The 13,456-nt window shown below is 40.6% G+C and overlaps 1 protein-coding gene across 2 annotated transcripts in view; it reads right to left on the minus strand.

Moving 5' to 3' along the window:
• LOC147152990 (metabotropic glutamate receptor 4-like) overlaps window positions 1–12,248 on the minus strand; it is a 130,793-nt gene extending 118,545 nt beyond the window's left edge. For both annotated transcript variants that reach the window (XM_086012126.1, XM_086012212.1), the window contains exon 1: window positions 12,008–12,248. The gene's annotated coding sequence lies outside the window, so the exon portion shown is untranslated. The remainder of the gene's footprint in view (window positions 1–12,007) is intronic.
• Between the last annotated feature and the right edge of the window lie 1,208 nt (window positions 12,249–13,456).

The raw sequence follows: 13,456 nt of genomic DNA on the forward strand, positions 1-13,456 counted from the left end.
GCAGGTTAGGCAGTACCTGGTCCTATGTATTCCGATGAAAAATTGTGGCCCCCTCCTGCATTTAAGTTGCCCATACCTGCTCTACACTATATACTCCATTATCAACATTAGTTTGAAAATTATCATGACAGTATCATACACATCACATAGTGTTGAGAATTTTAAGCATAGATTCATATTATAGAACCCTATTTAAATTGTGTTTTGCCCCAATACATAGAGTTTGTGATTGTGGTTATATGTACAATGCCTGACTTTTGACTCAATATGGTAGCCGAGGTTGAATGAGTGATTGAACAATACTGTGTGCCAGGGAATGCACGGTCAACATCCTCGGTCAACACATCTTAGTTTGATATGTTGTCCTTTGAGAGCAACAGCAGCTGTCCAAAACCAGAACCAGAACCATACTGACACTTGCCTCTGATGAACCTGAATATGCTCTCAAAAATTCCAGAGGGAAGAGAACGTTACCGGTAGAATCTCTCATCTCGCTCTGACTGGTTGCGCTTCTTCTGCATGGAATTTGATACTATAATTAATAACTCACCAGAGCCTCATAAATGTACATGTAAAAATGTAGCTGGAGCATTTTTAAAAAGTAATTGTTTCAGCGCGGCTATGTTGATGATGAATGGTTTGCTGAATTGTGTGTATTTATATGATTCACATCATTTTATCGAGGACGTACTGACAGTCAAGAATTATTGTGTTAGTCCCCACACTACCTTCCCAATATATCCAATGCCAGTTTAGTTCGGTGCAGAGAGAAACATGGAAATGTGCTTCAGGAATCCATGATATTTCTGATAGGGGACCTCATCGGGACCTGATATAATGTGAATTATCCAACTTTACTAAAAATTCATGATTAAATAGATTTGTAAAAAAATGATGGGCAGTAGTTAAAAATGTTTTACATACTGGAAATTTTAAGCAAACCCTGCTGGACTGGGTATTTTACCAACCTGGTCTTGTAATAAAACAATTTTGTCCTACATATTCTGGCGTAATTATTATAATCATGTGTTGTCACAACCAAACAATATTTAAATTCTGGGTTAATTTTTAGCACCAAGCAAGAAAAAACAAGGATGAGAACTATCTTTTGGAACACTTGTTCTCATTACAGCAACTTAATGTTATGCTTATGTGATCTGATATTTGCCGCCCTAATGCCCCACATGGGTTGAGTCCAGCAACAGTCAAGCTTTAATGCATTTTCTACCTTAGAGGCCCAATTCCAGTAAACATTTTACACACAGCTCAGTTGGTGTGATGGAGATTATTCCCAACTTCAACCCTGTGGACATTTTTGCAGAGTGGAGAATTAGTGCATGTGTTGGAAGTGTGTTACAATTAACAAAACAACATTATCATTAATTATTGTCGTGGATTGAACTGCTGTAATATTACAGATATAGTCTGGCAAAACAATGTAAATCATGTTACTACCTGGCAGGTGCTGGTACATTATGGATGACAGTGGAGTGGATGTATACCACCTTATAGATGGTGAGAACGTATGTGTGATGACAGAGATGGAGCATTTCATTTGAAGCAGCTCTGTACGGGTGGTTGCTGGGTCACTCTCATACACTGAGATGACAAACGGTATCGTCCACACGGCCAGTGCAACATCTAGAAAATGTATTTGCCTTCAGAACAGCAAGCACGAGTCCTCTGTGAATGAATGTGGGATTAAAATTAATTTGCAGCTCATTAAATGAATCAATTGGATTAGAGGGAATTAACTAGCCTGGTAATTGTAAATCATCACATATATGTCCACAAAGTGCTTGTGAATGTTAGGTGGTGAGCAGAAACAAAATGTGGGGTCTATCATGGAAATATTTTTTCTAATTCTTTCACACCGGCCTTGAGTAAGATTCCTAAAATCAGGCATTAAAATTGCGTATTCATGCTTAGAGATTGCACGCGCTCTTGCCGAGAATATTCTGCATGACCTACTAAAGAATGCAATCGACGGCAGGTGTAAAAGAGGTGGAGACCACATCATTGAAATGAGTTTCATCATGGAAAATGGTCTCTGACTGGCCCTGCCTGTGTTCATGAAGTAGATGTAAAATATGTGTTGCTTTTGTTTTGATCTTGACATGTACACCTGTGGATGGAAAAAGCGAGAGAGAGCTATGATTTCTGTCTGCTATGTGTATCAACCGATTAAAATGTTTTAACTAATTAATCGCAAAATTGTCCATAATTGATCACGATTAATCATACTTTTTCAACTATGTACAATTTTTTACATAGCTTGGATCAGATATTTACTTGAGTAAAATCGTGAAATTAATATAGGAAAAAAATTAAAAGTATATTTCGGTTCGAAGACTGTTCTAATCGCTTTATTTGATCCTTGAGTACAATTATTTTCCTGTAAAATACAACTGATATATATATATATATATATATATATATATATATATATATATATATATATATATATTAGTGTAGTAGAGAAGACGTATTTTGTCCCCATAAAGTACAAAGGTGTACAATATAAACTATTAGAGATTTAGAAAAGTTGTTTTTTTAACAAAAGAAAAACACTCTAGGTAATGAAAGTGAAAGAAAATTTAGTAACTGGATGCAAATCACAAATTCAAAATTCATTGGGGAGCCGGTGCACACTGGAAAAAATTGTGTGTTGAATTTGCTCAATTTTATTTCATCAAGTGGCTGCACAAAATAAAATCATCTGGACCCAGGTACATTTCTAAGGAATTGTATAGTCTACTTTTAAAAAATTACCTGGCTGCAGATGGTTTTATTTCTCTGCAACCACTTGATGAAATAAAATGGGGAAAAATTCAACAAGAATTTTTTTTCAGTGCAGTGTAACTGGTCTAGAGGTGTGCCAGTATTCAGTTGAAGATTACTGCTGCAATGAGTTGGGACTCCTACGGTTTGGTCACACCTCCATTTCAAAAGGATCAGAAGAAGACACTTTGAATTGACTAGTCTGCTATTTTCAATGAAAATATACACAAAAGACTTGAAAATGGTCATGAATATTCCATCTTAGGCGGCGTTGGCGCTACAAGTAGAGCTAAATCTAGCGGAACGTCCCAATATATCAATTAAATGCACCCCATGCCATGTTCTAATATTTCTCGACATGAAGAAGGCATCCAGAGAAAAACACCCTGCGGCATTTTGACAGTGCTAGGTTTATATTGTGTGCGTGCGTGTGTGTGTGTGTGTGTGTGTGTGTGTGTGTGTGTGGGTGTGTGCGTGTGTGCGTGCGTGCGTGCGTGCGTGTGTGCACATGCATGTGCACGCCTGGATGTGTGACTACATACGTGCAATGAGCTGTACAGCAACCGGGCTCTAGAATAGTGTTTGTATCGACTAAGAAATGTCCAGAGAGTCTCCATTACTGCTGAGTTGTAAACAAAGAGTGGAACCATCAGAAGTGGGAGTAGGCGCTAACTTGAGCAATAAAACAAATATGGATCATAACAGCTCATTGAGGTTGTTCTCTGCGTGTGCAGACCTGGGGAAAATACAGAGCAACTTTGTTATGCTGGGTATACCAACCACAAATTTGGAAAACATGATTAGATTTTATTGTCTTTTATCACCTTGAATGTAGCCTCTGAAGGCAACAACCAAGCGTCCAATGCATTCAGTAAATATTGGAGCTAAAGCTCATGGCTGTGCATTTTCCTTTTATGGTGTTTGGACCAATTAGCAACTTCAGCGGCACAACACAAGCAATGACTGCTTTTGTTTTACTGTGACATTTCAGCTTAATTGCACAAACAGTCTGTGCATATAAAAGCTTCGCTCTTATCGGCCTGGCGCCGCGTGCCCAAGTTTTTGTCGGAGTCAGTGAACCCTCCCTTTTGTTTTCCATCCCTTTTGTATCGAATGAAAGTCCCCTCAAAGATGATTAAACAGCAGAATGTGCTCTTTATTGTTTGGATCAGCACTTTCATGAATAAAGTCAGCGGATATTTCTGTCGTTATGAGCAATGAAATTGCAATCTAATGTTTTACAACTCTTTCTCCAACAACATATGCATTATTTGGAATTTTACACGCACACTCCCTTGCATTTGTTTTCCTTACCCTACGTTCAAGGCTTTGTGGTCGCCTCTGCAGGCCACCACTGTATGTGTGTTCATGTGTGTGCGTGTGCATGCAAAATGAGCCGGTGTGATTTTATAATCCCCCACTTACAGGTGTCAAACATGAAAGCTGGGAGTGGTTGACACAGCATCCCATACTGCAGCCGCTGCATTCTTAATCAGGACTTTGTGCGTATGCCGACATCTCATTATGGGGGAGTGAGCTCCAACGTGGTAACTGAAGGCCGGGGTGGGAGTGTGACCTGGGGGGTGCGTGTTGTGGGGGCAAGGGCAATGACAAGGATTCTCTGAGTAATGGGCTCAAACATCAGCACGCCATTAAGTGGACCTGCGCTGCACGCTGCAGCCCTACAGGCCCATTATGAATCAAAACACAGAAGCAACCGAGGCCTCTCGTGGCAGTCCCCCTTTACAACTTCATCTTGTTAAACATAGCCCGGAAAGTTGTTGAGGATGTGATTGTTTGGCCAATGTACACAAAACAAGTGTTAACAAGGACAACAAAAGCATGCCACTCTCTCTTCGGTGTCTTGCTGGGTTTTTTCGACTAGTCTCACAAAGGCTAATTTGTGCAAAGCAATTAACAGTGACCTGAAGCAGGATCTCTAAAGTCAATATGTTGATGCCTTTTGCTCGGGGACGATGACATTCGGCTTCCTCATATTTATCCAAATCCTCTTTGCTTACTTTGTATTGTGGATTAAACTAGGAGGACGTGGGGCTGCAATTAATCATGTCCAGTATTATCAGTATATCAGTCATTATCCAGTAAGTTAGAGGGGAAATGTGTCACGCATCCATCTTAAGTAAGTTTATAGGAAAATTTGATCTCGGTGGTGGATCTATAAACATTCAGTGCAGAACAGAGCTGACGCAAAATGAGATTACGTCCTGCGTACTGTTTGTGGAAACCTGAAATGACTTGCTTTGCTATTTTTAACCTGTCCATTTGCAAAGACTGATCGTTTACATCAGTGTTTCACAAAGTGCGGTACTAGCACCACTAGCGATACTTGGGCTCACTCTAGTGGTACGTGAATGAATCACTGCTCAAGCACAGTTGTATCTCACTTTTTTAGTGCAGTTTTCCGATGTTTTGGCACACTGTTAATGTTCAAATCGCGCCTAATGTGACAGTAACTTGCAATGTTATTATTTTCATGAGCATTACATCTGCTACCCTACTGTATTTTAGTTTTCATCATGGTGTTTGTACTTGAAGCGCTCAGTATTTTTTTAAGGTGGTGGGCCTACTTGGTAGAAAAGGTTTGAAAAGGACTGCTGTACTTAAAAGTAAGTCAAGACATCCCACCCAATTACCCAAACTGCAGAAAGACAGGAATAGTGCACAAAGAGCCAGGCGGCTGTTGGAGGATTGCCGGATTTAGAAACTTGGGCCGAGCCTCCTCCTTGCTGATGGCAAGAGGAGTCTGCTTGGCATTTATGTGCGTGTGCAACAACAACTAATCCGGAGCAGAGACTATAGTCCTTAAGACATGCATTTGATCTCATTCAGTTCTATATTTTCTTCTGTCACGTTTGCATTCGGAGATGTGCATGCAAGATTTGGAATTGTTTTATGAAATACACCATACATCCTTATGCCAACGTTATGAATGACTGTCTGCCTATCTGTCTTGTAAACAACAGACCAGTGATAGACATTCAATGTGTCATTTGTGATTAATAAATCCAGAAAAACAAACAATGGTACAATCAATTCCAGATGTCATAAAATACTAAAGCAATAACGTTTTTCTCACCCATTCTGAACATGAAGTAGTTCCATAATATTGTTTTTGTATCTACCTGCATAATTCTGGGTTTCTTTCAGTGGAATAAAAGTAAAAATGATCACAAATCGGGCATGCGCCTACGGTTCACTATTCAACTCCTCCTGTGGGGTGAAAATGATTTGCACTCTGATGATAAGAGGGAAGCAACGAGAACAGGTAAGTACTCAACGACTGCTGTCCCTCATGATATTAGTCGGGTAAGGCAAATGCCTTAAAGCTGTGGCAGTCATCTTGTGGTTTTAAAGCACTTTTCCCTGCACTTCTTTATGCCATTTGCTACCTGTTTCGTTGAGGCTTTTCATGACATATGCCGTAATCACACGCAGTTGCAGCTGTCACGAGCAGGTCATCACTTGGTTGCGAGGTGTGATTTCATCAGGGCAAGCAGCTTTAAGCGTTTCAACAGCTTTACCTCTTGGATCGCCATCACTTGGTGTCTTAGTGCTTTGAATGAGCACTTAATATAGATATCTTGTGGTTGTCGCACTCTCACAGCAGCAAAAAACGTTGAATGTTGATGGAGCAGGTGGTTGCAAAGTATTTAATATAAATTGGGAGTCGGGTTGAACTTTTTAACTTTTGATGGGGGCATTTGTGGAAATCTAAACTTGAAGGCCATCCATGAAGAAAATATTGAGGTAGTCACGGAAATCAGGACAGGGCCAAACTTGCTGGAATTGAGTATTTTCTCAGGGGACTGCAAGGGCATCGAATGTCAAATCGTTGTTGAGATTTGACAGGGACAAGAAAAGTGTCATGGTAGCATTGCAGTCGTCTGCTGTCAGCACTTGGCAGAAAACTGTGCACTTTCATTCAAAAAAGATAGTAAATGTATATTGTAATGCAATACATATATCAAAACCATAAATCACTGCTGCTCTTTATCTCGCTATCTATGAATAGACACCACAGGGCGTCACAACCTCTGCCACTATGTAAACTTTTAAGAAGTAAAAAATAGCATCACCATGCCACCTTCATGCATGAATACATAATACTGTATAAGAAACGTATGACTCTGCAATGGAGATGTGATGAAGAGTCTTAGTTACATTGCAAAAAGTTTTTCTGAGCAAGAGTAGAGGTATACAATTACAATTAAGATAAATATCGCATGTATACAATGCCACTGATGGGAAAAGCTGTCTTCATAGCTGTTACCATGGCAACAGATGAAGTCATAGTTTAAAAACTGGCACTATAGAAGCATAAAGAGGAGCACAGCATCAGTGCATGTCGGGGGGGGGGGGGTGCTCATCCTCTCTGGAAGTAAAATATGCAAGTGTGTTGTTTGTGTAATGACACTTGTGCTCCGTTACATATTTAAATACATTTTACCTGTTTTAAATGCATATTGAAGCACTTTTAGTGGAGGATTGTGTGCGATGTTGTCACATTTTACAAGAACAACAATGAATATGACAATGACTTGTCACACATTTCCTTTACTTCCTGCTTGTGATGGATTATGAATCTGCTAGGGGGTCCACGATTTACCAGTTAAATATACTAAAACTTTGTCAGAGTTCTTGTAGCCTTAAAGGGGAAGTCAACCCAAATGTTGTTTTCAAAAATATATGTTCTATGCAGGCCCACTAGTTGAAACAAGGCATTCTGATTAATATTGCGTTTGTGGAATAAGAGTTAATCCACCCGTTTTTAGCCATCTCTACGGGCGGCCATTTTATCACTTCTGTCGACTAAAAATGACATCACAGATGCTCAAGGCTCAGATAATGACCAATCATAGCTCAGCTTCAGAAAACGGCTGAGCCGTGATTGGTCGTTACCTGAGCCCTGAGCAGTTGTGATGTCATATTCAGTCGACAGAAGTGACAAAATGGCCACCCCCAGAGATGGCTAAAAACGGGTGGATTAACTCTTATTCCACAAACGCAATATTTATCAGAATGCCGTGTTTCAACTTGTGGGCCTGCATAGAACATATTCTTGAAAAAAATATATTTGAGTTGACTTCCGCTTTAAGAGTGAGTGAAAGACTTAGCTTAGAAAGGACTGCAAAACAAGGTTGTTTATCTTGGAAAAGTTTAACCTCTTTTTGCCTCTGAGAATGTGCTCTCAGAGTTCATCCCCTCCCATAAAAACACTTTGACAAGTCTGAAATTTGGAAAAATCGTGACGGGGAGAGAATCATAAAGCTTCAGAGAAAACAATTTCACCAAAAGTCACACACAGCAGAAATGACAAAGTCTTAAAAAAAGCCACTTGCCCGGAAGAGGAATAGGCAGTTTAGAAAATAGGATCAAGATAGTAGGGAACATGTCGTGCTTTTGTTTGGGAGACTCTCAGCCTATAGTTAGCACGCTGAGGTCACACGGGGGGAGCGTGCACACTCTGAACATAAAGCAGTGACATGGAACAAAAGAAGACTATATATTGTTCAGCTTTTTGTCGATGTCTGCTTGTCGGGTAACCTAGGAGCTTCTGTGCAGACATTTGTGCTCGAGTCAAACAGTCAGCGCGAGAGACACAAAGAGGGGGACGTGATGTATCCACGCTAATCTACAGCAGCATGCAACTGCACAAATATGATGGAAGTAATTGTTTGGATGTAACGGTTGAAAGTAGCAGGCGTTGTGCTGACAGTCAGTTTCTCACTTTGTTTACGGGTGCTTCTCCACACGTTGCCTCTTAATGAGAGCTTCCAGGTAGTCTACCGAGACAAGACATTTTCAGGAGTTCTTTTTTGTCAACAGTAAATTCTGCAATAATTGTCTTTATCCCTTAGCTGATCCTCTGGACCCAGAGCATAATCATTAGTCCGTCACAATGAATGCAACTCAGTGATGGCAACGAAATGCAAAAATTGAACAGCTTGACTGCATGCCAGTTTAACAGTAAATCCGTTATTGAAGCTGGCGTGAGAGGCTCAATACTCCTTGTATGCAGTGCCGAATTTTGGGTTTTTTGTTTCAGGGGGTAGCTACCTATACAATGCCGTAAAAAAATATTTGCCCTCATCTGAAATTCTTATGTTTGTGCACTGTTACCCCACTTAAATATTTAAGATCATCATAATAGCAACCAAATATAACCCAAGGAAACATAAAATTCTGGTTTTAAATGGTGATTTGATTTATTAAAGGGGTAGACAACCCAAAACATTTTTTTTTTCAAGAATATGTTCTATGCAAGCCCACTAGTTGAAACAAGGCATTCTGATAAATATTGCGTTTGTGGAATAAGAGAATCACGGCTGACCTGTTTTCTGAAGCTGAGTCGTGATTGGTCGTTACCCGAGCCCTGAGCAGTTGTGAAGTGACAAAATGGTCACCCCCTGAGATGGCTAAAAAGGGGTGGATTTTGTTGCTTAACTCATATTCCACAAACACAATATCAATCAGAATGCCGCGTTTCAACTAGTGGGCCTGCTGGGAACATAGTCTTGAAAAAAATGTGTTTGGGTTGATTTTCACTTTAAGGGAAGAAAACTATTCCAAGCTACTTGGCCCTGTGTGGAAAAAGTAATTGGTACCCTTGTTAAATAATGACTTTACTGTGGCTTTTTTTAAGCTGTGTACCACACCCAGGGCTGATTAGCTCCACACGATTCAGTAGAAAAAAAAAATATCACTTAAATAGAATCTATCTTCCAAAACGAAGTTGCCCAAAAGATCTAAAAAATCTGCAAAAAATGCCACGATCCAAAGAAATTAAAGACCAGATGAGAACGCATTTAACATCTGTCAGTCTGGAGAGGGTTGAAAAGCCATTCCTGAAGTTTTTGAACTTCGGCGGACCACGGTGAGAGCCATTATCCACAAATCGAGAAAACAGGGAACACTGGTGGACAGCCGGCCTTCACAAATTACCCCAAGAGCACAGCAACCACTCATCCAGGAGCTCACAAAGGAGCCTAGGACAACATCTAAAGAAGTGCAGGCCTCCCTTGCCTCAGTTAAGGTCAGTGATCATGACTCAGCAATAAGGAAGGGAATGAGCAAAAATGACATCATACCAACAGACAAATGGTGATGATGATGGAACAATGAATTTACCAGCAGTTTGTGACCTAAAGCTCAAATGCACTTGAGTTCTGTAGCAGAACAACAAACCAAAACACAACAGCAAGTCAACTACTGAATGGCTTGGAAAAAATAATAGAATCAACAAAAATGAAGGACTGCAGTGGCCTTTTCAAAGTCCCGTCTTGAATCCGATTGAAATGCTGTGGCACGACCCTACAAAGGCTGCTCATGCAAGAAAATCCCCCAGTGTTGCGTTGCAGTGTTAAAGCAATTCTGTGAGGAAGCGTGGCCCAAAATATTTCCACAGAGATGATGCTTGACTTGAAAAGATGCTTGACTTCAGTTGTTGTAGATGACGGGGGCCCAACCAGGTTTAGGTGGCAAAGATTCACACAGGCCCACCATTTAAAGCAGCAACTGTGCATGTATATAACTTGCAACGAGAGTCTATATGGGGAAAACAACTATTCTCATCATGAAATATATAGTACTTATTATGCTCATCTAAAAATAGATATAGCCTACATATGTTTTGACATTTTGGAACGTTATTGTTTCATTTTTATTTTTCCATGTCTTTCTGGTGAGTGGTGGGGCGGCACCCAGCGCCCTCTATTGGTCACCCACCACTGCCTGAATGATTGATGACCCATCAGTCACAGGACTGACCAAGCAACCATTTGGACCAAGCAACCATTTGGACTCACACTCAAACCAAAGAGGACACTTTAAAAATCACGAGCGACTCTGAACATGCGTGTTTTTGCATAAACCCCATACAGGAGGGCCCGAGCCGACAAAGATTGCAACATATGCAGAAAGAGAAAATCTCTGAAAAGTATCTTCATTATGTATGTGTTGATGGTAACGGCTGCAAAATGTTACAAAATTTGAGTTTGAATCAATATTCCTATACCTCCTTATCACATCTGTTTGATGTATTGTACATATCTGCCTGAGGAGCCATATTGCTCCAATAAGAGCTTGTCTTTTTTTTAATCTATGTTTCTTGCCAACAACTCGGTGCTCATTTACATAATTGCTGTTTCGACATATTTCAAACAAGTAATTTGAGGTTTCATTTGCCTGTATGCAAAATATGATGTATACCTCTGTGCAGATTTCCAGTCAAACTTTGCTGAGGAGTGAAATCAAATGCAGTATGTGTGCCTTTTTCCACCAAATAGAGTATCCTCCATTTATGATCACTGACTGAAAACCACCGAGGAATATATTATCCATACCTTGACAAAGTGAACCTTTCAAAACCCCGGCATCACCAGTAATTGCAGAACGACTACACATCTGTGTAACACACACTACTTTAATGTTACTTCTCACATCCGGAGCTAGTTGAAAGCTTATGAAATACGATACGAATGCAGTGATAGACACAAGAGGCGTCCAACAAACATAAGAGACGTCAAGCCAGGCTTCAAAGTGATGAAACGCAACCACGGCTCATCGCCAATGTGCAAAAACAACAGGCTGTTAGAGCGCAAATTCCTCTCGGCGGGTCTGCGGAAATGCGCAATTCGACCTCATTTGCATTGCATTACTTTGAAGTTCCGCTGCGTTCCTGTGTGCGTGACTGGATCTATTTGGATTCCTTGTGATTAAATCTATATGGATTCCTCGGATGTGTCTGTGTGAGGAGCACACCGAGCCAAGTAGAGCGGAAAGGGGGTTGGGGGCGCATGGGGGTTCCCATACATGCAGCCGATAAAGGGCTCCATTGTATGACTGAGTGAAGGCTCATTTGCGCTCTAAAGCCATTGGGCGATCCTCATTAATCTGTTGAACGTGTGATGACAGAAAAATTAACGACGCTCTCCTTTCATAAGAAGAGGCTGTATAATCCACGTGTACGTCGATGCCATTACGACAATAAAATGCTCATTAAGCACATTGGTTCATCACAACGACAACTGGGTGTTCTTTAAGACCCCCAAGCATGATTAAATAGGAAAAGAGCCGAGTGTGCGCAACTGAGACACAGTGATAGTTTTGTAACTCTAATATACGCTGGAATCACACACACACGTGTCAAGAAGTAAAACGCACGTTACCATAAAACAATTATCTTCCAAGTGACTTAAAAACTTACGTTGTAGCCGTCCAGTGATTTGTTTGTTTGCTTCTCTTCTTTTTCTCTCGCTTTTGTTCGTCAGCGCAAACGAGCCACAATTACGACGAGGACTTGTGCGGACAACAAGTGCACGTTTGAACTTCCAGTTTTCAGCCTTCCAACGAATCTTGCGCTTTTCTTCATCCAGTCCACCGCTTCAGACGCTGTCCAGAGGCGAGTGGTGCTGAAGGGCTTTCCTACTTTCCCTCCGCTCCCTCCTCTGCCGAATCCTCACTTTGATTGCACAATACTTCCCGCCCACACAGGGAGATTTTTACACACACACCACACGCACACACGCACACCCTCTCCATTCACTTCACCACTGGCAAGCTGTGTTGATTTTGAATTCCTCCACAACACATGAACACGTGCGCAAAACTTGAGAAAATCACACCGAAATGCGCTGCGTTTAAAAAAAAAAAACCAAACCAAAAAGACAACGTCCCCTAAATGTAATATGAAGAATTGCCGTGCTTCCGAAATTCAGTTATTGAAGCGTGGCAGTTACACGTAAACGTGAGTCAACAATCCGTTTTTATTTCGACCACATGTGTTAGTAAAGCGCCCACCTGCGTCTCTTTGGCATGACTGCAGTTTTTGGACGCGCATGCAACGCGCGCACACGCTTTCAGTTTACGAAGTGCACCCTTCATGATCACGAGTCATTTCGACTATTCTTATTGGAATTGCTTTTTTTTCCTTTTTTTTTAATCGCCGTGGCGCTGATTGCTCATATTGATCCATCAGTCCAATTAGTGCCTCTTTGATTATTGGAATTTGGACCACGCGTGAATGAGTTGCCTCCATTTCGCAAATGTTTTGTTTTTTTCTTTTTTTTTTTTCTTCTGGGTGTGTGGTAGTGCGGTGCATTTTGCGAGTGCCAGTAAGCATAAAAGTGGGTTACTTAGGTTTGTGCAATGCACAATAAGACACTGAACATGTCACCCTTAAATATTCATAATGTTTCTTTCGTTTTGAATAAAGCCAATACGCAAATGCTAAGACGTATGGAAGCGTGAAACTGCCAATGTGGAGTCAAAATGTGGGATTGGCAAATATGTTCGAACGTACTCGCAAATACGTTTGAACGTGCTTGTAGACTAAATGCTAAAAATGTAGCATTTTTCCCCATAATGCCAAGGGGTTATTGACTTGCACATGTGCGAGTAAAAATGTTTTTACATCGGGCTTGCATTATACCAATATATCCAAAAATGAAGTAAGAATTGCTCAATTATAGTTTTATGGGTTTATTATGTCTGAAGTGCATGATCTCGTATTTTTCCCATAATGCCATGGGGTATGCGGATGCGCGAGTCAATAGCCCGTGGTATTATGGGAAAAATGCTAAACAGAAATCATGCACTGCAGACATAGTTTAACCATAAAATTATGAATGAATAGTGTCTACTTACATAATATTCT

This window comes from Filicampus tigris, chromosome 1, assembly GCF_054856515.1.
Source record: "Filicampus tigris isolate MCC_2025a chromosome 1, RoL_Ftig_1.0, whole genome shotgun sequence".
NCBI classification, from domain to species: Eukaryota; Metazoa; Chordata; class Actinopteri; order Syngnathiformes; family Syngnathidae; genus Filicampus; species Filicampus tigris.